Source organism: Capra hircus, chromosome 22, assembly GCF_001704415.2.
Source record: "Capra hircus breed San Clemente chromosome 22, ASM170441v1, whole genome shotgun sequence".
NCBI lineage: Eukaryota > Metazoa > Chordata > Mammalia > Artiodactyla > Bovidae > Capra > Capra hircus.
Window position 1 is genome coordinate 47,788,902 of NC_030829.1, and position 18,449 is coordinate 47,807,350.

An 18,449-nucleotide genomic window follows, 5' to 3' on the forward strand; every position below is an offset into this window, starting at 1 on the left:
ACTAGGATTTACAGGGTGCCTCCTGCGGAAGCCGGGAGACACCCGGTGCGCCGGGGGCCCAGGGTCTGACTTTGCAGACAGGGGGCACTTGGGTGCTTTCCAGATCTCACGGGAAGGTCCTCGACGTGGGCCTGGTGGATGGACGCAGCCCTCTCCCGCGGCGACACGCGCCGATCTGGCATCCAGTTGTCGCTCTGTCCGTTCCTCCGCTAATGCCATCTTGCCGGAGGCTGTCACGTGCGGACAACAGCATCGCGCTTCACCTCGGACGCCAAAAACGACACCAGGACGCCACCAAGTTCCCTGGACTCCGTCCTCAACCCGAGGTGAGGCGCAGGAGACCTTCCCTCGTGGGTCGGAGCAGGGACTCGGTGGGCGCTGGGTCCCTGGGCGCGTCTTCCCGTCGGGGCCAGTCCGCGCCAGCCTGCAACGCCGTCGGATTTGGGGGGCGCAGCCGTTAGCTCTGCGCCACGGCCTCGAGGTGTCAGCTGTAAGTTGTGGGCTGGGGGCACGAGGGGCCGGGGCGGCTGCCGGCGGGGGTCCCCGAGGACCCCCGTCCGCGGCCGCCTCGTCTCCCGTACTGACCCAGCTGAGCCGGAAGACTAGCGAGCTAGCTCGGAGAGGCCCGGCAGGGGGGCGCCACGCGCGCCGCGCGAGGGGCGCGGGCTGCCGGGAGGAGCGCGGAATGGGGGGGGGCGCGGGCGCATGCGCCCTACGCCCGTGCCATATTGGAATGAGTCGGAGCGCGGAGCGCCGCCGCCGCCGCCGCCTCCGCCGGAGCGCGGGTGGAGGGGGGCGGGGAGAGCTGCCGGCCGCCCCGCTCCGCGGAGCCCAGCAGGAAGGAGGGCGCGAGCGGGCGAGCGCGGGCGGCGCTAGCGGAAAAAGCTTCCGCGCGGGGGGACGAAAAGAAGGAAAGAAAGAAAGAAAACGAGCGCGAGAAGGGAAAAGCGAGCGATTGAGCGAGGGCGCGCGCGAAAACTCCCGGCAGGTAAAAAAGCGGGGCCGCCGGCTGGGCCTTCCCGCGCGGCGGCCTGAAGGGGCGGCGGCAGCGCCGGGGCGGTGGACCGCGCGGCGGCCCCCTCGAGGCGGCCGCGCAACTTTGCCAACGAAAATCCACCGGGAGCCGGAGGGCGGCGGGCGCGCGGGCTGAGGCGCCAACGGGCGGCGGCGGCACGTTGGGGGCGGGGGCGGGGCGGGGGGGGGGAGCGCGGCGCCCGCGCGCGGCCTGGCGCGGCCCCGCGCGCCGGCCGGCCGGGCGGTAGGAGCGCGCCTGGGTGTCTCGCTGAGGCGGCGGCGGCCGGCAGTCCCGGGCGGACTCGCGCGGCGCGCGGCAACCCCAGGGCGTGAAAGGAAAGTGGCCGGGCGGCGGTACCGCGGGCGCCCAAGTTCCCCGGCGCGCTGGGCCCTTGGCGCGCCCCTCCCCGCGCGTCCCGCGCTCCCGCCCGCCGAGCCCCCGCGGACCCGCCCCCCGGGCTCGCTCCGGGCCCGGGGCGCGAACCCGCAGCAGGACCCGGGGGCGCGCCGCCCGCGCGGCGATCTGAACTTCGCTGGGCCAAAGCGGCCGCGGCGCGATGGCTGAGCGTCTAGCGGCCGCCGCAACCGGTTGCTTCGGGCCAGCGTATCGGAGTGCGCCGGGCCTCCCCAGCGCCGATCGAGCTGGCCGTGGGCTCGCCGGGAACCCGCTGCCCGACCCCAGGCGGACCTGCCGCTCCAGAGGTCCTTGACCGTTTCGATTTCTGTTCTTAAAGTCTCGTTTTGGACCCTGAAAAGGAGACTGGAGAGGCGAGCCGAGTGTCCTGAGAAGGCAGGCCTGCTTTGTGGGGAGCAGAAACGCCTTGTGAGAACGGAGATACATTCCCGCGGAAAGGATGTATGTTAAGTTTTTCACAAAATGTCAGCTGCTCACTGGGGTCTAAAACTGAACCGTAAAGGACAGGTCACCTGCTCATCTTGTTATACACCGGCAGTGGGGTAGGACACCCTTGCGAAGGCTTTTTATTTAGTGGGGGCTATTCCCAGCGGGTCTCTCAAAGCCATGCGGGTGGACTGCCCCGAGCGAGGTTTCGTGAGACCGACTTAGTCCTGAGAACCAAGAAACCATCAAAAAGATTGGAAAGGTAATAAGATACATTTTATCAATCCCTGCAATGCCGTCTTCTCTGGGACCACATTTTTAAGATGTCACACTTGATTGCATCACAAGTAAAATGCCTGAAAACGTACTTGTTCGTTTGTCGACTGTCTTGAGATGAGGAAGGAAGATGAGTGCACTCTTGAGTACACTTTGGGGCCTGTCGGTCGGCCTGGTATTTTAAGGTATGTAGAATCTTTCTAGGCCACAGGTAGATTCGGAGTTGGGATTTGTTTACAATGTCAGAAAAGTAACGGCTTGGTGGAAACGGGAGTGGCCCCAGATCAGGAAATAGTTCTGTTACTGCTGTTGTCATTGACTACTGCCTTATCTTGGGTAAGTTTCTTTACAGATTTGTTTTTGTTTCTTTGCAAAATTACTGGATGAATAGATGATCATTGTGCGTCCTTTCAGTTCTGAAATTTAGTGCCTTTCTAAAGTGAAAGATTAAAAAAATTTAGGTTTGTACTTTGAAAGGTTCTACAAGGAAGTACTCACAACCTGCATCTCTATTAAAATACATTTAGAAAAAAATACCTTGAGAGTTGTATCTTGGATGATTTTATGTAACATTGTCTGGAAAGATAGTTACAAATGCATTTTAATATGTTTTAAAATTATTCATTTATTTATTGGGGCCTAATTTATAATAAGATCTCAACTTATGTACATAGAGTTCAGTGGCTTTTTCATATGTATATGCACTGGTAGCTACACTCAGATCAAGATATAGAGCATTTTCAGCTTCCCAAAGGGCTCTTTCTACATTTCTCCTTTTCAGTTAACACTTTCCCTCCCCCAGGGTGACACTGTACTGACTTCTGTCACCACTGGTGAGTTTTGCTTTACAACACAACCCTTTTCTGGGTGAATGGGGGTAATATTAGTAAACTGAAGAACAACACATCTGTTAACTGGAGTTATGGTCACGGTCATTTTCTCCATGATCCTCATGCTTTTTATAACAATTTTTACATTTTTATACTATTTAAAATGACTAAAATTTCTGACCCGGGAGACCTCTTAGTCAGAAGGTCTCTTTTTAGTTGAGGCAATACTGTGCACTTTTGGATCTGTGGTTCTGGGAGTCCTTGTGGACATGGGCCCTGTATCAATCTGCTGCTTGCCCTTGTTGGAATGCAGGTATATTTGCAGACAGTAGGTTTAAAGGATGAATCATGAACTTTTCCCACAAATCAGGTTTAAGTGTCAGTAGATGAATCAGTTCCTTAAAGCCTATAATTGGCTGAGAAAATTAAATGAAAATTGATTTTTTTAAAGTTCATTGAATTAAAGAATGTGGGCATAAAGCTTTAACAACCTTTTAAATGACAGCAATTAACTTGATTTATATATGCAAGATATTCCCCTGGTTTGTCAGATCATTAAAACTCTAGCAGTGAAAGCAAAAACAAAAGATAACTAAAAATTATGTCAGGTGGTTTTTAATTTTTGTTTGGTTTTTGCTTTTTGTGTTAGACCTAGGAAGTTGGGCTTTTTATGTTTCCCACTAAAGCAAGAACTTCAGCAATTTGCTTATCTTTCCCAAATGCCTTTTAGTATATTCTTGTATCCTTTCTTATTTCTGTTGCTAAAGGAGAGAAGTTAGAGGTTGTAACTGAATTCTTGTTAGTTCTCATGAAGGCCTGTGTTTTTTACTGCAAGGCCGTAGAAAGTTGAGAACTAAGTCCTGTGGTAGGGATGCATAGGGCATAGTCCACAAAGTTCAAAGGTTTTATTTTGTGAGATGATTCTGCTGAATAATTCTGTTTTTCTGTGACTAAGTCAGACACTTGGCCAAAAACTAAGCTGAATTTGCTGCCCTAAGATTCATAGCATCATTAGCAAAGAAAGTAATTCATCACTTAGTTATTATTGATCCACCCTTTTTTCTCCTTTCTTCCTTCCTTTTTTTGGTGGCTCTTTTTAGATTTCTTAGCTTTTGCACTATCAGATATTTAACTTAAATTTGTTAAATTTTTGAGCGATGTAACTAAAGAGATACAAAATGAGAAAACATTAAAGTGAATGCCGTCTTTGCTATTTATTTTTCTGTAAACTCTGATTTTTCTCTTAAAAGTGCTTTTCTTACCTATAATCTTGCTGCTTCTCTAGGGTGCTTTTGCTTACACAGTGGTAACTAGACTGGTCTTTACTATGGAATGATGATGTAGAAGCTGCTGTCTTTTGATTCTGTGAAGTCTGTAGAAAAGCTGAATTGTCCATACTTCATTGGCCTTTTTATTATGACTTCATGTCATGTTCACATTAAATAAAGGAATACATCCAGAAAGCAGAAGACGTAAGGCAGACACTGTAAATGCTAAATATTTTTTATTAAAGCTTTTCTCTTTTGTAAATTCGTAAGACTTTTCTTCCTGGAATTATTTTACTGTTAACCAATGCTTCAGAATAATTTAAGTGAGAATGAACGGACATGTAATCAGTAAATGGTATGGCTTTCTATGGCAGAGTACTTTTATTTCTGTACATAGGCTTTGTTTTCTAACTGGAATGTTTTGTAATTGAAAAAAATATTTCTTTTTGTACATAGTTGTTACATTGGGTGAAGCTCTCTGGGGATTTTGGTTACCTGGGAGATTTTGAACCATTAGACTTCAGGGAGTGGAATTTTGGTATGACTCTATACTTCTTTAAATGGAATTGGCAAACAATTAAACATTGGAAAATATTTAAAATAGAAAGGATGTGGTCAGGTTGTTACAAGTTCATTTTTAAGCTTTACAGAGGTGGGAGAGAGGATAAGAAGGCAGGTTATTAAAAGAAAAATTATGACTTTACTGTAGAGGTTTTAACACGTTTGATTGTAAACCTTTGCCTGTTGCTCAAAGGCACCTAAAGATTTGTAATTATTTTCTAGTCTCTTTTACTTAAGGGGATGTTTACAAATTTATTCAGCTCTTTTTATTTTTAAAATATTTTATATACATAGATATATTTATTTTTATTTATTTGGCTGCACTGAGTCTTTGTTTGGGCATGTATACTCTTAATTGTGGCATGTGGGATCTAGTTCCCCGACCAGAGATGGAACCCGGGCCCCCTGCATTGGGAGTGGAGTCTTAGCCACTGGACTGCCAGGGAAGTCTCTCTCCTTGTCTTTAGATCATCGCTCAGGGACATCATTAAAAAAATGTTGTCTGTATATTATCCTAAAGGTATTAGGTCCCTGCTGACTTCATGGTTTGATGGTTGAGTAACTTCAGAGCCAACCACTGTGGATAAATGCTGCATGGTGGCATTTCTAACATGGTATATGTCCTGCATGTAGGTTCCTTTCTGACTTTTTTGCTTAATCTGGAGAAGGGTTAATTACTAGATTGATTTGGGGTGGATCGGGCAGTTGACAGTTACCTGCTTGGTCTGGGAAAGTTAGTTCTGGGCTGAGATGACATTTGGAGAGGGTCTTAGATGAGAGATGGAGGGTGGTTTGTCAGCAGTTACAAGTACAGGCTGATTGTTTCTGGAATGACAACATGAAAGGACTGAGAAATTTAGCAATCATTACAATACCTCAAGAATTTTTCCTGCTGATGAATTCAGTTTAAAGTGTTAACCAGCAAGTTCTTCAATTTGAATTCCAAATTAGTATAATATTTTTCCAGAATAGTTTTTATTTGAGGTGGCTGCTATGTAATATTTGCTCAATGGTAAGGCCACCTGTGAGTTATCACTAATTTTCCAAGTTAATTTCATGTTCATTCGGTACCCACACTAGTGCTTTCTTGTCTCAGTTTTTGCTAGTGTTCTTTCTTGTTGATCAGTTCCTATAAAACATGCATTTTCCATGTTAAACATAGTGTGTGTTACTTTAGAATCATAATTTTAAGCCACTTTGGCTTATTTTTTACTCATATCATCATAAAATAACCTTGGGGTGATCAATGATAACACAGATGCACTGAATATATCATCTCTAGAACACAGTAATTAATAAGGAAGCAAACTTACATTAATTTGAAAATATTTAATTTGTTAGTTGTGATAAAATATACACAACATAAAATTTGCCATTTTAATGGGTACAATTAAGTGGCATTAAGAACATTCAGTGTTGTGCAGTGATCACCACCGTCCATTTTGGCAACTTTTTCATCCTCCCAAACGAAAGTCTGTATTATTGACAATAATTCCCCATTCCTGCCTCTCTGCAGCCCCTGGTGACCAGCGTTCTGCTTCTGCCTCTGTGAATTTGATCGTCTGGCTATCTCATATAAGTGGAATTTTACAGTATTTGTCCTCTTGTGAGTGGTTTATTTCACTGTAGCGCAGTGTCCTCAAGGCTCATCTGTGTTGTAGTTCGTGTATCGGAATTTCCTTTTGAGGAAAGACATTTCCACAGTAGGTAAAATAGGTCCTGGAACCCTGTATATGAGGGCTTGTTACCTCCTTTGGAAGAACTTGGTAGGTGCCAGCAGAACTGTGAGAACCAGATATCTTTTCCTTAGATATAGTTCTGACATACATGGTTATTGAAACGAGAGAGGGATGGACGCAGAATAGGATGACAGGGAAGGTGTAAAGTAAAGGTTGCTACAGTCTTGGATTTCATTTGGATGAGGACAGAGCTTCGTGGGTCTTAGTATACCCCTTGATTGTGTAATCACTGATGTTCACAGTGTTGGTCTGAGTCAAGCGTTTGGTCCAGAACAGTTAACCAAAAGAGTTGTTGCGTTTTAAAGTTGTAAATAAGCCTTTGAGTATCTGAGAGGCATGATTATTCCGTGACTCATTCCCCAGCTGTTCTGGTTAGTTGAGGTTTTAACTGTATTTCAGTCTCATTTCTGTATTAATGGAAAACTAATTGAGTATTTAAAGAGGCTTAGTAGTTTACATAATAATGATACCACATAATTAATGCTCTATATTTTATGTTTTAGCTTTATTGTATTACTGTACCTCTGGATTTGAGAAGTACAGATGTCCAGCCATAGAGAGAAAGCAAGGTGGGCAGAGAGTGTGAGTTGAGCAGTTAGCCCTTTCAGAATAGCTAAAGAACTGAGCAACTGAACAACAGCCAACACGTGTAAGTGTTTTTTAACACACATGTACACCTGTGGCTGATTTATATCAATGTATGGCAAAACCCACACTATCATAATTAGCCTCCAATTAAATAAAATATTATTGTTTTCTTTGCTGCTATTATTACTATTTTTAATTGATGTAGAGTTGATTTGCTGTGTTAGTTTCAGGTGTACAGCAAAGTGATCAGGTATATGTGTGTGCACATATTCATTTTCTTTTCCATCATAGGTTATTATAAGATACTGAATATAGTTCCTGGTGCTATATATGTCTTTACTGTTATTTTTGATTCCTGTGTTAGTAAACATGGGCTGACTTTCCTGAATACTGTTTGTTCCAGGGTGGTGGGGGGACACTTTAGAGAATCTTTTCATCACCCCTCCTCCCCAGCTTCCTTCTTGACAAGGAGTGCTTTTGACTATTTTTGTGACAGTGAATGTTACGAAGGCTGATTTTTTTTTTCTTTTTGGTGCTTTAAATAACTGCTCAGTTCTTAAGAAAATCAGAGTGATTAGTTGTTTTCTAGAGTTACACTGTTAGAAGAGACATAATTTTCTTTAAAAAAACAATAGGTAGCTATTCTTTCTAGGAATGTAGTTTCCTTTTGATTACTTTTTGTTTTTATTATTGAGCAAAATGGGCAGGAGTAGGTGATCTAGTAGCTAAACCTAGAAATATGAAAAACTTTGGGTATTTTGTTGTTATCATTTATGGGCTTTCCTGATAGCTCAGTGAAGCCTGCCAGTACAGGAGACATAGGTTTGATCCCTGGGTATGAAGATTCCCTAGAGTAGAAAATGGCAACCTCCCCACTCCAGTATTCTTGCCTGGGAAATCCCATGCATAGAGGAAACTTGTGGGCTACGGTCCACTCAGTTGCAAAAGAGTCAGGCACAATTTAGCAACCAAAACAACAACAATATGGTCATTTAGATCGGGGAACCCCTTGACCTCTTAATGCAGTTGTTGTTCAGTTGCTCAGCCGTGTCTGAGCGACCCCATGGACTACAGACCCTAGGCTTCCCTGTCCTTCACTATCTCCTGAAGTTTGCTCAGACTCATGTCCATTGAGTTGATAATGCCATCCAACTATCTCATCTTCTATTGCTTCCTTCTTCTCCTGCCCTCAATCTTTCCCAGCATCAGGGTCTTTTCCAATGAGTCGGCTCTTGGCATCAGGTAACCAAAGTATTGGAGCTTCAGCATCAGTCCTTCCAATGAATACTCAGGGTTGATTTCTTTTAGGATTGACTGGTTTGTTCTCCTTGCTGTCCCAGGGATTGAATCCAGGTCTTGTGCGTTATAGGCAGATTCCTTACTGTCTGGCGCACCAGGGAAGGGCTTCTCTATTTTTGGCTGTGCTGGGTCTTTGTTGCTGTGCAGGCTTTTCTCTAGTTGCAGTGTGCGGGCTCTAGGGTATTGGGTTGTAGTAGTTGCGGCACGTGGGCTTCGTTGCTCTGCAGCATGAGGGATCTTCCCGGATCAGGGATTGAACCCGAGTCTCCTGCATTGGCAGGTGAACCCTTTACCACTGAGCCACCAGGGAAGCCCAAGCATTTCTTAGTAGGGTTGATGTTCATTACTTTCATTTTGTTTCCATTTTGAAGTTGATTTTAATCCTCAGTTATGGTTCATATTTGCATTTGAAATTGTTAATACAAGTAATACACATGCAGACTGGGAAACAGAATCTGCTCTTTGGCGTTACCTGCATCTAGTTTTCCTTAAGGGTTCCTGGGTGAACTGAGAAACTTTAAATGACTCTGTTGCCAGTAGTAGCTGTGACAGGGGACGCAGAGAGCTGGGGGGGCTCTTCTCGCCTTGCCTTCTAGGGTGGCTCTCCCTTCTTGCGGTGAATGCTTGAGGGATCCAGGACTTTTGCAGCCCGATCCAGGGCTTTGAGGCACAACAGGGTTCTGAAAACAGTCTCCTCCCCGCCTACCCCTTGACCTTTACCCTGATTTTGGCTTCCTATTAACTTTGAGAGGAGCTCTTTTGAAAGCAGCTGTACTACTGAAATCTCAGGTTCTGTGGTGGTATTCTTTTTCCACAAGCTCTTTGAGAGGCTTCCCTACTCTCCCTGTCTCATCTTTGACCTTACTGTGACCTCTTTTTCCTCTCAGAGTTCCAGCCCCTTTGGGCCTGGACCCATTGTCCGATCTTTTGTTTGCTTCCTGGCCAGTACCCTCTAGCCTGGTTCCTTTGCCCGTCTGCAGCTTCTGCTCTCTCGAGCACCCCCCCGTCAGTCTAGCCTGTGCCCCCTTTGCTGCAGACACACCGCCCAGAATTCAGGGTCTCCTCCTGAAGGGGCCCAACTTGTGGCTGGTTCCACACAGTATATTAACTTGAGGCAGACCCTTTTCTTTTTGCCTTCTGTGACCTTTGCAGATCCTCCGTTGTTCCTCTGTTTGCGCCTCCCTTGGGGGATCCCCCCACCTTTAGACTTCATCTAGCCTGTGCGCCCCGCTAAACCTTTCTACTGAGCTGCAGGTCCATATATCCTCTTTCTCTGGGCCTGTCCAGTTTGGAGTTCCGCTGGCCCTTTAATCTACAGGTCCCAAACAATTCCTTAGTCTCCGTGAAGCTGCTCCTCTAGCCGACCCACCTGCCTAGGACTCTTTTTTTCACCTTCCTTCTTGGTGATGGTGTCCAGTTTTTCTCCTGACAGCATTTTTCTCCCAACAGCTTTCCTGTGGAACTGAGCCTTATTATTGAAAATTACCAACCCTTGACTTAAGAATGTGCTGTTCTGACTTCTTGGTTTTCAAACATTTTTAGAACCTATGGGGCCCTTTGTTAAGTGAAATCTTTGCAGGAGGCCCAGTATGTAAAATAAGAAAGACTGGGGTTCTGGTGGAAGGGGAGTGAAGGGCCAGCATCCTGTCCTGCCACTTAGGCACCCCGTCCTGCCCTCTTCTTCCTCCGAGACAGAGCTGGTATCTTGTCTGCAGCCTCTGTAAGTGGAACTCCCTGCAGTTAGCTGCTCAGGACTGCCTGAGGGTTCTCTGCTCGTCCGAAAACTGCTGTATCTGTTCTGCACCCCGCCTCTTTCTCATTGGTTTTATTTTGTGACTGGTAAGTTTAAAATTAATGCTGTGATGAAACTTGCCAAGGAAAAGCAGTGCCACTTTGGAAAGTGAAACTAGGTGGTGAAAAGAGCCAGCTCCTTTAAATACTGAAAACCTCAGAAATGCCCAAGTGTTCCTTTCAACTTCTGCAGAAGTCTTTATTGACTCTTACCTTTCTCTAAAGCTGCTCTTCTGCAACCTGAACATTCAAGTAAACTTAGTTTAGTCTTATTGTTTTTGTTTTGTTCATTTGCCTGTATAGCAGGTTTGTTCAACCTGTATAATATAACCAAAACGTTAGCCATTTGCAGTTAAAAATGTGTTCTGTTGCTTCCAAATGCTTGTCCATCCCCTCCACCCCACCCTTCTCTGATCCATCGATACACTGTGGACAGATAGCTCTTTGTAAACAAACTTGATTTTATCACATTAATCTATCCTGCTGCCAGCAGGGTAAAGTCCAGGCTCCTCAGGAATGTGCACAGAATCCTTGAGCTTGTCTGGTCACCTGCCCAGCTCAGCCCCCTCTCACACGTGCCCTCCCTCCAGCATTGGCCAGACCCTGGTCCTGCCCACATCCTCTTCTCCGCATGTCCAGTGTGTCCTCCACTAACATACGGCTCCTCAAATGTCAGTCTGGCATATACCAATCTCATACTTCTGGCCCTTTTTGACTACTATAATTATTCTTTTAATATTTTAAAAATTTATCAAATTTGGACTTTTTAACTGAAATTTTATAAAGCATTATTACATTTTAAAAATAAAGATAATGAAATACAAGTAATAATAAATTAATCATTTTGTTAAAATACATTCCTTCAGTAAGTTTCTCTGTCTCTTTTCTTTTTGGCTGCACCACGCAGCTTATGGGATCTCAGTTCCTCGACCAGGGATTGACTCTGGATCCTGGCAGTGGAAACCCAAAACCATAATTACTAGGCCACCAGGGATCTCGCAAGGTTCTCAACTAAACCTTTTGTACTTAAAATTTTTAAAAACTGTGTACTTCATAAGAGGCGATATTAAGGAATTTTTTTTTTTTAGGTGTGATAATAACATTGTGACTATATATGAGAATGTACTTTTTCTTGGGAGAATCAAACTGAAGAGTTAAAGGTGAGGTATCATGATGTTTCAGCACTGTTAAATGGCTCATAAAATATGTTTGTGTAATACGTGCACATATGTATGGAAATATATATATGTAGATACATATGCACAGATATATGGGAAAATACAGCAGATCAGGAAAATTTTAATAACTGTTGAATCTAAGTGGAGAGAATTTGGAATGTTTTCGAAATCTGTGTGTCTGAAAATTTCGAAAAAGCTTGTCTTGGTTTAAGTATAAAAATGGCTTCAAAAGCTGCACAAAAAGATTTTAACCCCACTGTGTACTGTACAGTGGGTAACACATGCATATACGCACGTGCGTGTGCGCGCGCGCGCGCGTACACACACACACACACACACCCGACCCATTTGTTGAAGTGACATTTAGACTAGTGTGTTTTCAATGTTTTGGGAAACCAAATGCTAGTGAAGGGTTTTTTAAATAATTTTTAAAATTGAGGTATAATTGATATATACAGCATTATGTTAGTTTCAAGTATGTAACTGGTGATTTGATATTTGTATGTATTGTAGAATGATCGCATGTCTAGTTAACATCTGTCACCATATCTAGTTACAAAACTTTTTTCTTATGACTTTTAGATACACTTTGATGACTTATAGATACTTTCAAATGTGCAAGACAATATTAACTATCTTCATTGTGCTATACATTACATCTCCATGACTTACAACTAGAAGTTTGTACCTTTGAAGTTCCTAACAAATCCTGTGTAAGCAATACCTGTGAAGTAGCAGTTGCATATTTTATATGTTAACTCTTTTTTTCCCCATTCCACCTTAATGATGCTACATAAATTCTTTAAAAGAAAGTCTTCAGCAGCCCCTAAATTTTCTCATGTTCCAGTAGTGGTTTGAGTGTTGTGTCTAGGGGGCGACGCTAAGGAGATTTCTTATTTTTCCTGTAAGACTCAGGTTTCCTGTGGAGTTTTCCTTCCTGGACGCCTCCAAGCCAGGTTAACTACCCTTTGCCCCGGGTATTCAGCCTTCTGCATATTCTCTTTTGAATGTTATAAGTGTAATTACTTGTTCAATGTCTGTACCAGATTGAGAGCTGACTGTGAGAGACATTGTTATTCCTCATTGGTACCTTGGATACAACATAGCAGCGTAGACAGTAGATAAATTATAGCTGAGGAAAGGCATAGAGGCAAAACTGCAGCACCACCATTTGTAGCTTTGTTTCTACTCCAAAATGCATTATATTCTAAACAAAAGCTATGATGTTTAATCAGATCTGATCTAGTGACTCCCTGATTTAGAGCCTGCCATTGGCTTTCCATAGCAATTACAATAAAATCCAAACTCCTCTTGTGGTCTGTAATACCCTTTGCAATTTGTTCGTTGCCCCCCTCTGCCACTTTCTGCCTGCTTTCCCACAGTCTGCTATGCATCTTTTCTGTCCCTCCAAGTACAGCAAAGTTTGTTACGTTTAGTTCCTTTCCATCAGAGGGGTTAGCTCAGTCATGAACCCTTCCGTCAACATCCTTACCTCCACTCCCCTGGCTTTCCTGTCTCTTTACTTTTCTCTTTTCTTCATGGTGCTTATCATTTAATGAAATTATCTTACTTTCAGTTCATTTTAATTCTTAAATTAAGAAATTTAATTTATCATTGACTGCTTTAAAGTCGCAGGTAGAGAACATTAAAACCTACTCCAGGACTGTTTCTCCTTGTTGTCCCTTGTGGGAAAACCAAACAGGGTGCTAATGCACTGTTCTTGTGTTTACTGTTGTAAACTGAGTGAAGATAGGAACCAGTTCCTTTAATCAGCATGGCATCCCTGTACTAAGAATGATGCATAGCAAATATATGTATGTTGAGTGGAGGTGCTAATAAACAACAAGCTTATAAATGATCTAAGAAAAAAAGGTTTTTTAAACTCCAGAGATTTGGGGGCAGTGTTATAGTTTAGTCTGCCTGTTCTGAATTTTTTTATGAGAAGTCAATATTTTGTCATATTTTGCTGCCTGGAGTGCCTGTTTATTGTTCTAGGTGAACACAAGTCCTTTCTTCAACTTCTTCTTTTTTTTTTTTTAAATCACATTCACTTTTTTGAGGATAACTGCACATCTTTAGATTTTCAACAAATGCATTCCTTTTCTTAAAAATAATTTTGTTTATTTTTGACTGTGCTGGGTCTTCACTGCTGCTTGGACTTTTCTTTGGTTGTGATGAGCAGGGGGTGCTGCTCTCTAGTTGTCATACATGGACTCCTCATTCCGGTGGCTTCTCATTTTGCAGAGATCAGGTTCTATGGTGTGCCTGTGTGTGTGCTCAGTCGCTTCAGGCGTGTCTGACTCTTCGCAACCCTATGGATTGTAGCCTGCCAGGCTCCTCTGTCCATGGGATTTTCCTGCAAGAATTCTGGAGTGGGTTCCCTCCCATGCCCCTTTCCAGGAGATCTTCCCTGACCCAGGGATCAAACCTGCATCTCTCATGTCTCCTGCATTGGCAGGTGGGTTGTCAACCACTTAGCCACCAGGGAAGCCCTTACAAATGCATTTCTATTAGTAAAACATAGAATTGAAGGGTATTAGCTCCAGTCATTTGCTTTCCTTTTCATGAAGGTAGTTCCAAAGAGGCAGTTACCAGTCTGGTTCTTTTTGGGCATGGGACAGGGCAATTCTGCTTCCTTTGCCCTCATGTTCCTCATGAGAACCTGTTATTTGCAGGTGTATGAGGCCCAGGTTGATCTGCAGAATAAAATCCAGTGAATCCACTGTCCTTCCACCATTGTTAATTGAATCGATATTCTTACTGGGGTGGGAGTGCAGATGATGATGTATCTGGATGGGAATGGGGGTCCTTGAGAACAGGGGAGGCATCCACAGACGGGAAATAGGGTTGACCAGACTTAGACTTTGCCTATCATCCTTCCCACCCCCTCCTCAGTCCTGTTTGGAAATGGAAAAGTTTTGGAAATTTTGAAGCTATGGAGGAAAAGAAGCCCTCTAGTTTTTAATTAAACATTTTTTAAAACAAATTTTTATTTTTATTTTTTTTAATTAAAAGTTTCTTTGTTATTGTTTAATATATTTTGATATATTTTGTCCTGCTTCCATGCACAAACGAAAATGAGTTAGTATTCTGGTTTTTTACTTCGTTGGCGAGAGTTTAGAAAATTTGGACTCGCAGGTAATCCTGAAGTTCTTTGTTAGTTTAGAAACAAAAAGATATTTTGTAAAACTGGTTACTCATATTATAATTAGTATGTGATACTAACATATAAAATGTAACAGAACTTAGTTGCAGATTTATTAGTATATTTGAATCATTTAAACTTTGATTACTTTGGTGCCAAACATGTAAGGGATTTTTCCATCTTGGTTTGAGGAGAATGTATACATTTTTTTAGCATGGTGGCAAACAGTTGAAACTTACTGTGGGTAAAATGGACCTTTTCCTATACCACTCTTCCCCCAACACATTTTACTGAGCTCAAATTTTGTCACAAATAATTTAGAAATAGGTAAGGAAAATGAGATGGCTTTTAATAGGCATCACTTTTTCTTGCATTGCTCTATTTTTATCAAATCATAAACTTAAGTATCAGTACTTAATCTTTTTTTTTTTTTTTTCGGCTTTGCTGCATGGCTTGTGGGATCTTAGTTCCCCAACCAGGGGAACTAAGTGCTCAAACCTGTGCTCCATGCAGTGGAAGCCCCGAGTGCTAACCACTGGACCACCAGGGAAGCCCCCTTGGTCCCTTCTGTAGGTCATTGTTATTTCTAGTTTTTTTTGTTTTCTGCCAGAAAAAGTCTATTTGTATAAAGATATGTATTTCCCCACCAACTTAAAAAATCAGTTGATAGTGCTCTTTTCATTTAAAATATCTTGGATATATCAAAGTGCACAGCAGTGTGCCTTGTTCTCTTAGTGATTGTGTAGTAATGTGTTTATACAGATGCACCATAATTTATTCAGTCAGTTCTCTATTTGTATACTTTTGGGTTATTTCCAGTTTTTTATGCTATAAACAGTGTTGTGCACTAATGATAACTGAATTTGCTTGGATTAAGACAGCTTTCTAATACTGAAAACATTTTTTTCCCCTGAGTTCAAGTATTTGTATAAATACTGGTTCACCAGCACTTGGTGTGGTAGAGTAAGGGGAGCTGGAGGTGAAGTCCTTGCCACCCCTTCCCCTTTGGTGGCATAGAAGGGGTGGAGGGGACAGAATTCCCAGCCGAGTCTTGGGAGACCGATGTGTCTGAAGATGTCCACAGACTGTGAGGTCTTAATCATGCCTTTAAAGCCCAAGACCTGTGTGTGTGCTGCTTGTTATCAAATTATGTTTGTGTGTTAGTTTTGAGAAAACCACAGCAGCATGGATCGACTAACAAAACTATTTTATTTTCTGGAAATTTTTTCAAGAACACCTTTTTAAGTTTTCTCGAGCAGCTCTCTGGTTAGCTGCCCCGCGTGGGAGATCTTGGTTGCCTGGCCAGAGACCAAGCCCATATCCCCTTTATTACAAGGCAGGTTGTTAACTGCTGGGCCACAAGGAAAGTTCCTGGAAGGTTTTTTGTATTCTTTTGTTCATTGGCAGTAGACAGCTAAAATTTTTTTCTTTAATTTTCTTTTTATCTGCGCTACTTGATAAATTTTAAACAGAATGCTCTGGTTTCAGTATAGTAACTTCTGAAGAAACTGAATTTGGAATCTTGAGGCATTATGTAGTTGAATCTTACAGTGATTATTTTATTTCAATAATCTGAGTTTTTAGTTTTCATCCCTTTGCTGAAGAACTTCAGAACATTCCACTGGAGCATACATTCATACTACCATGAGTATCTCCTCTGCGTACTGCTGTTGCCTCTAAAGCATTGTCCTCAAAGGATGGGTAATAGGGTGATGGGAGGGAGGTCCAAGAAGGAGGGGACATATGTATACCTATGGCTGATTCATGTTGATATTTGGCAGAAAACAGCAAAATTCTGTAAAACAAATATCCTTAAGTTAAAAAGTAAATAAAACAAACAGAAAAAAAGATGAGTAACAACTGACTGTAATATATCCTAACCCAAGGCTGTCAGAGGGCGTGCACACCCAGCCAGTGGCGGGTGGATGGGCGCTGCTAGTCCACAGGCTCTGCTGCCCTTCCCTGCAGGGACTTGTAGCTGCTGAGTGCATTATTAGGCTTTCCAGAGTCAAGTGTGTTTGCTTTGCTGTGGCATTCTTTCTGCCATTTATTTTGTGTTCTAGTGAGTAGTTTTGACTCATGAAGGCAGACAAAAGGATGCAACCTGTAGACTTGGGATTGTGGCAAAGAAACAGTATCACGGAGTGTGGCAGAAAGCAAGTTTTTTGTGCATTGATAAGGCGTCTTTAGAAAGTGATCTGAGAAGAAGTGTAGAAATTGGCAATTAGAATTAGTCAAGTTCTTTGTGTTGTGAATAGCATTGTGAACAACAGGGAAGCCTGGCAAGTTGCACCACTTAATGTTTAAAGAACAGGTGTAAGAAAATGGTTTGAAGGCTTATTTTAACGTCAGAGGATTTGAAGAGGATTGTAGAGCAAGCAAATTGCCTGTGGATAATGCCTAATAACTTCACACAGAAGTTCTGCTTTTACGCCCTCTCAGGTGAAAAAGGCACTTGGGGTTGGCCCTTGTGCACACCAGGGCTGTCAGTGGTGCTGGCCTTGAGGCTGGTGGGCACTGCATTTCCTTCCCTTATGAGAATGACGTTACCCCTCCCTGGAGTCAGGAATGTTACTGCTGCAGGAGAAAGGTCTGGTGTTTTCCTCTCTAGTGAATTGGAGATAACATGATCTATTGACATAGAAATTTATTCAGCAGACTGTATAAAGTGGTGATGCCAGGAGTTTAGGGAATGCGAAGATACGGGAATTCCCTGCCCTTGAGGAGCTTATAGTACCATAAGATGATGCCACACAAAATAGCTAGTGTTTAAATGCTGTCAGAAAGGTATGGAGTGCCTCCTGTGGAAAATACTTTGACAGGGGTGGGTGAAGGGGCTAACATTTTTGTAGGGTGTTATTTTGAGAAACAGTTTTTGTGGAATAATATTTGTGGGAGTAAAGGTCAGGGAGTGAGTGATCTTTGAATGCTTACTCATATATCGTTATTATTAGTGTAATACTTGCTCAGACTTAAAATATTTCTGTTTTTAATGGAGAAAAGGCCCAGTGTAAAATAAGAAAAGAACCCTGGACTTTTCCTTTTCAAATCCCTTTCTAAACCTTAATCTTTTAGTGCTACTTCCTCCTCAAGTTGTTTAACTTTGGTGAGGGTCTCACCCACTCTCTTTCTCTGAGAACAGCAGATGCAGCAAAGAACGAGCTCCAGTGATTTGTCATGTCTTAAGCTGTGGGCAGGTTCGTTGGGACCTGCCTGGAACTGCAGTAGGCAGCAGTCAGGATATGGGAAGGGAAGGGAAACTGTTAACTTGTGTCCATAAGCAGGCAGCTTGGCAAGAATGACAGTATATCCTCAGTGGGCCCCAAACCTTTTACTTTTTTATCTGTTGAGTTCCCCTAATTTGCTCTTTAATTGCTGAGGGAGGTTATTATGCTGAATTCTTATATGTGAGTCACTTGCTGTTTTGATTGATTAAAATTTTTATAACCCTGGCATGTTATACATTAGTTTTTCCTTGTATTGACTATTGCTGAATGTTAATTTGCAGTTATTATGTTTTCTTCAGCTAATTATATGCTCAGTTGGTAGGAGTTTCTATTGATGTGGATTTCAGCAAGATTCAGGGACCAGCCCCTGACTTTTTTTTGGTATTCTTTGTTGTTGTTGACTTTTTAAGAATCAGATAGGAGTTAAAGATACGTTCAGAGTCTGCTCAGCATCCTTACTGTCATTTCTTTGGTCTTACCTGTCATCTTGTCTCATTTGGATTATTACAGTAGCCTCCTAACTGATTTCCCTCCTTCTGCCCTTGTCTGCTCCAGGCTGCCCGTGATATAGTGAGATTCTGTTAACAGGTAAATCCGATGATGTCACTCTGCTCAGAACTTACTGCTTTCACTCAGGTTTTCTTCCTGTCCCACAAGGCCCCCATGGCCTAGCCTTCCCACTTTTTAAGACT

At 43.1% G+C, this 18,449-nt stretch overlaps 1 protein-coding gene across 5 annotated transcripts in view; it reads left to right on the plus strand.

The window, feature by feature from the left end:
- The window catches only part of SFMBT1 (Scm-like with four mbt domains 1), a 114,483-nt gene continuing 96,254 nt past the window's right edge, over positions 221-18,449 (plus strand). Inside the window, exon 1 of one of the 5 annotated variants that reach the window (XM_018038235.1) lies at positions 221-326. The gene's annotated coding sequence lies outside the window, so the exon portion shown is untranslated. Of the gene's footprint in view, positions 327-725; positions 989-1,788; positions 1,871-2,028; positions 2,118-2,150; positions 2,317-18,449 lie in introns of those variants that run through there. The other 4 variants (XM_018038234.1, XM_013973623.2, XM_005695853.3 and 1 more) reach the window with 4 other exon arrangements.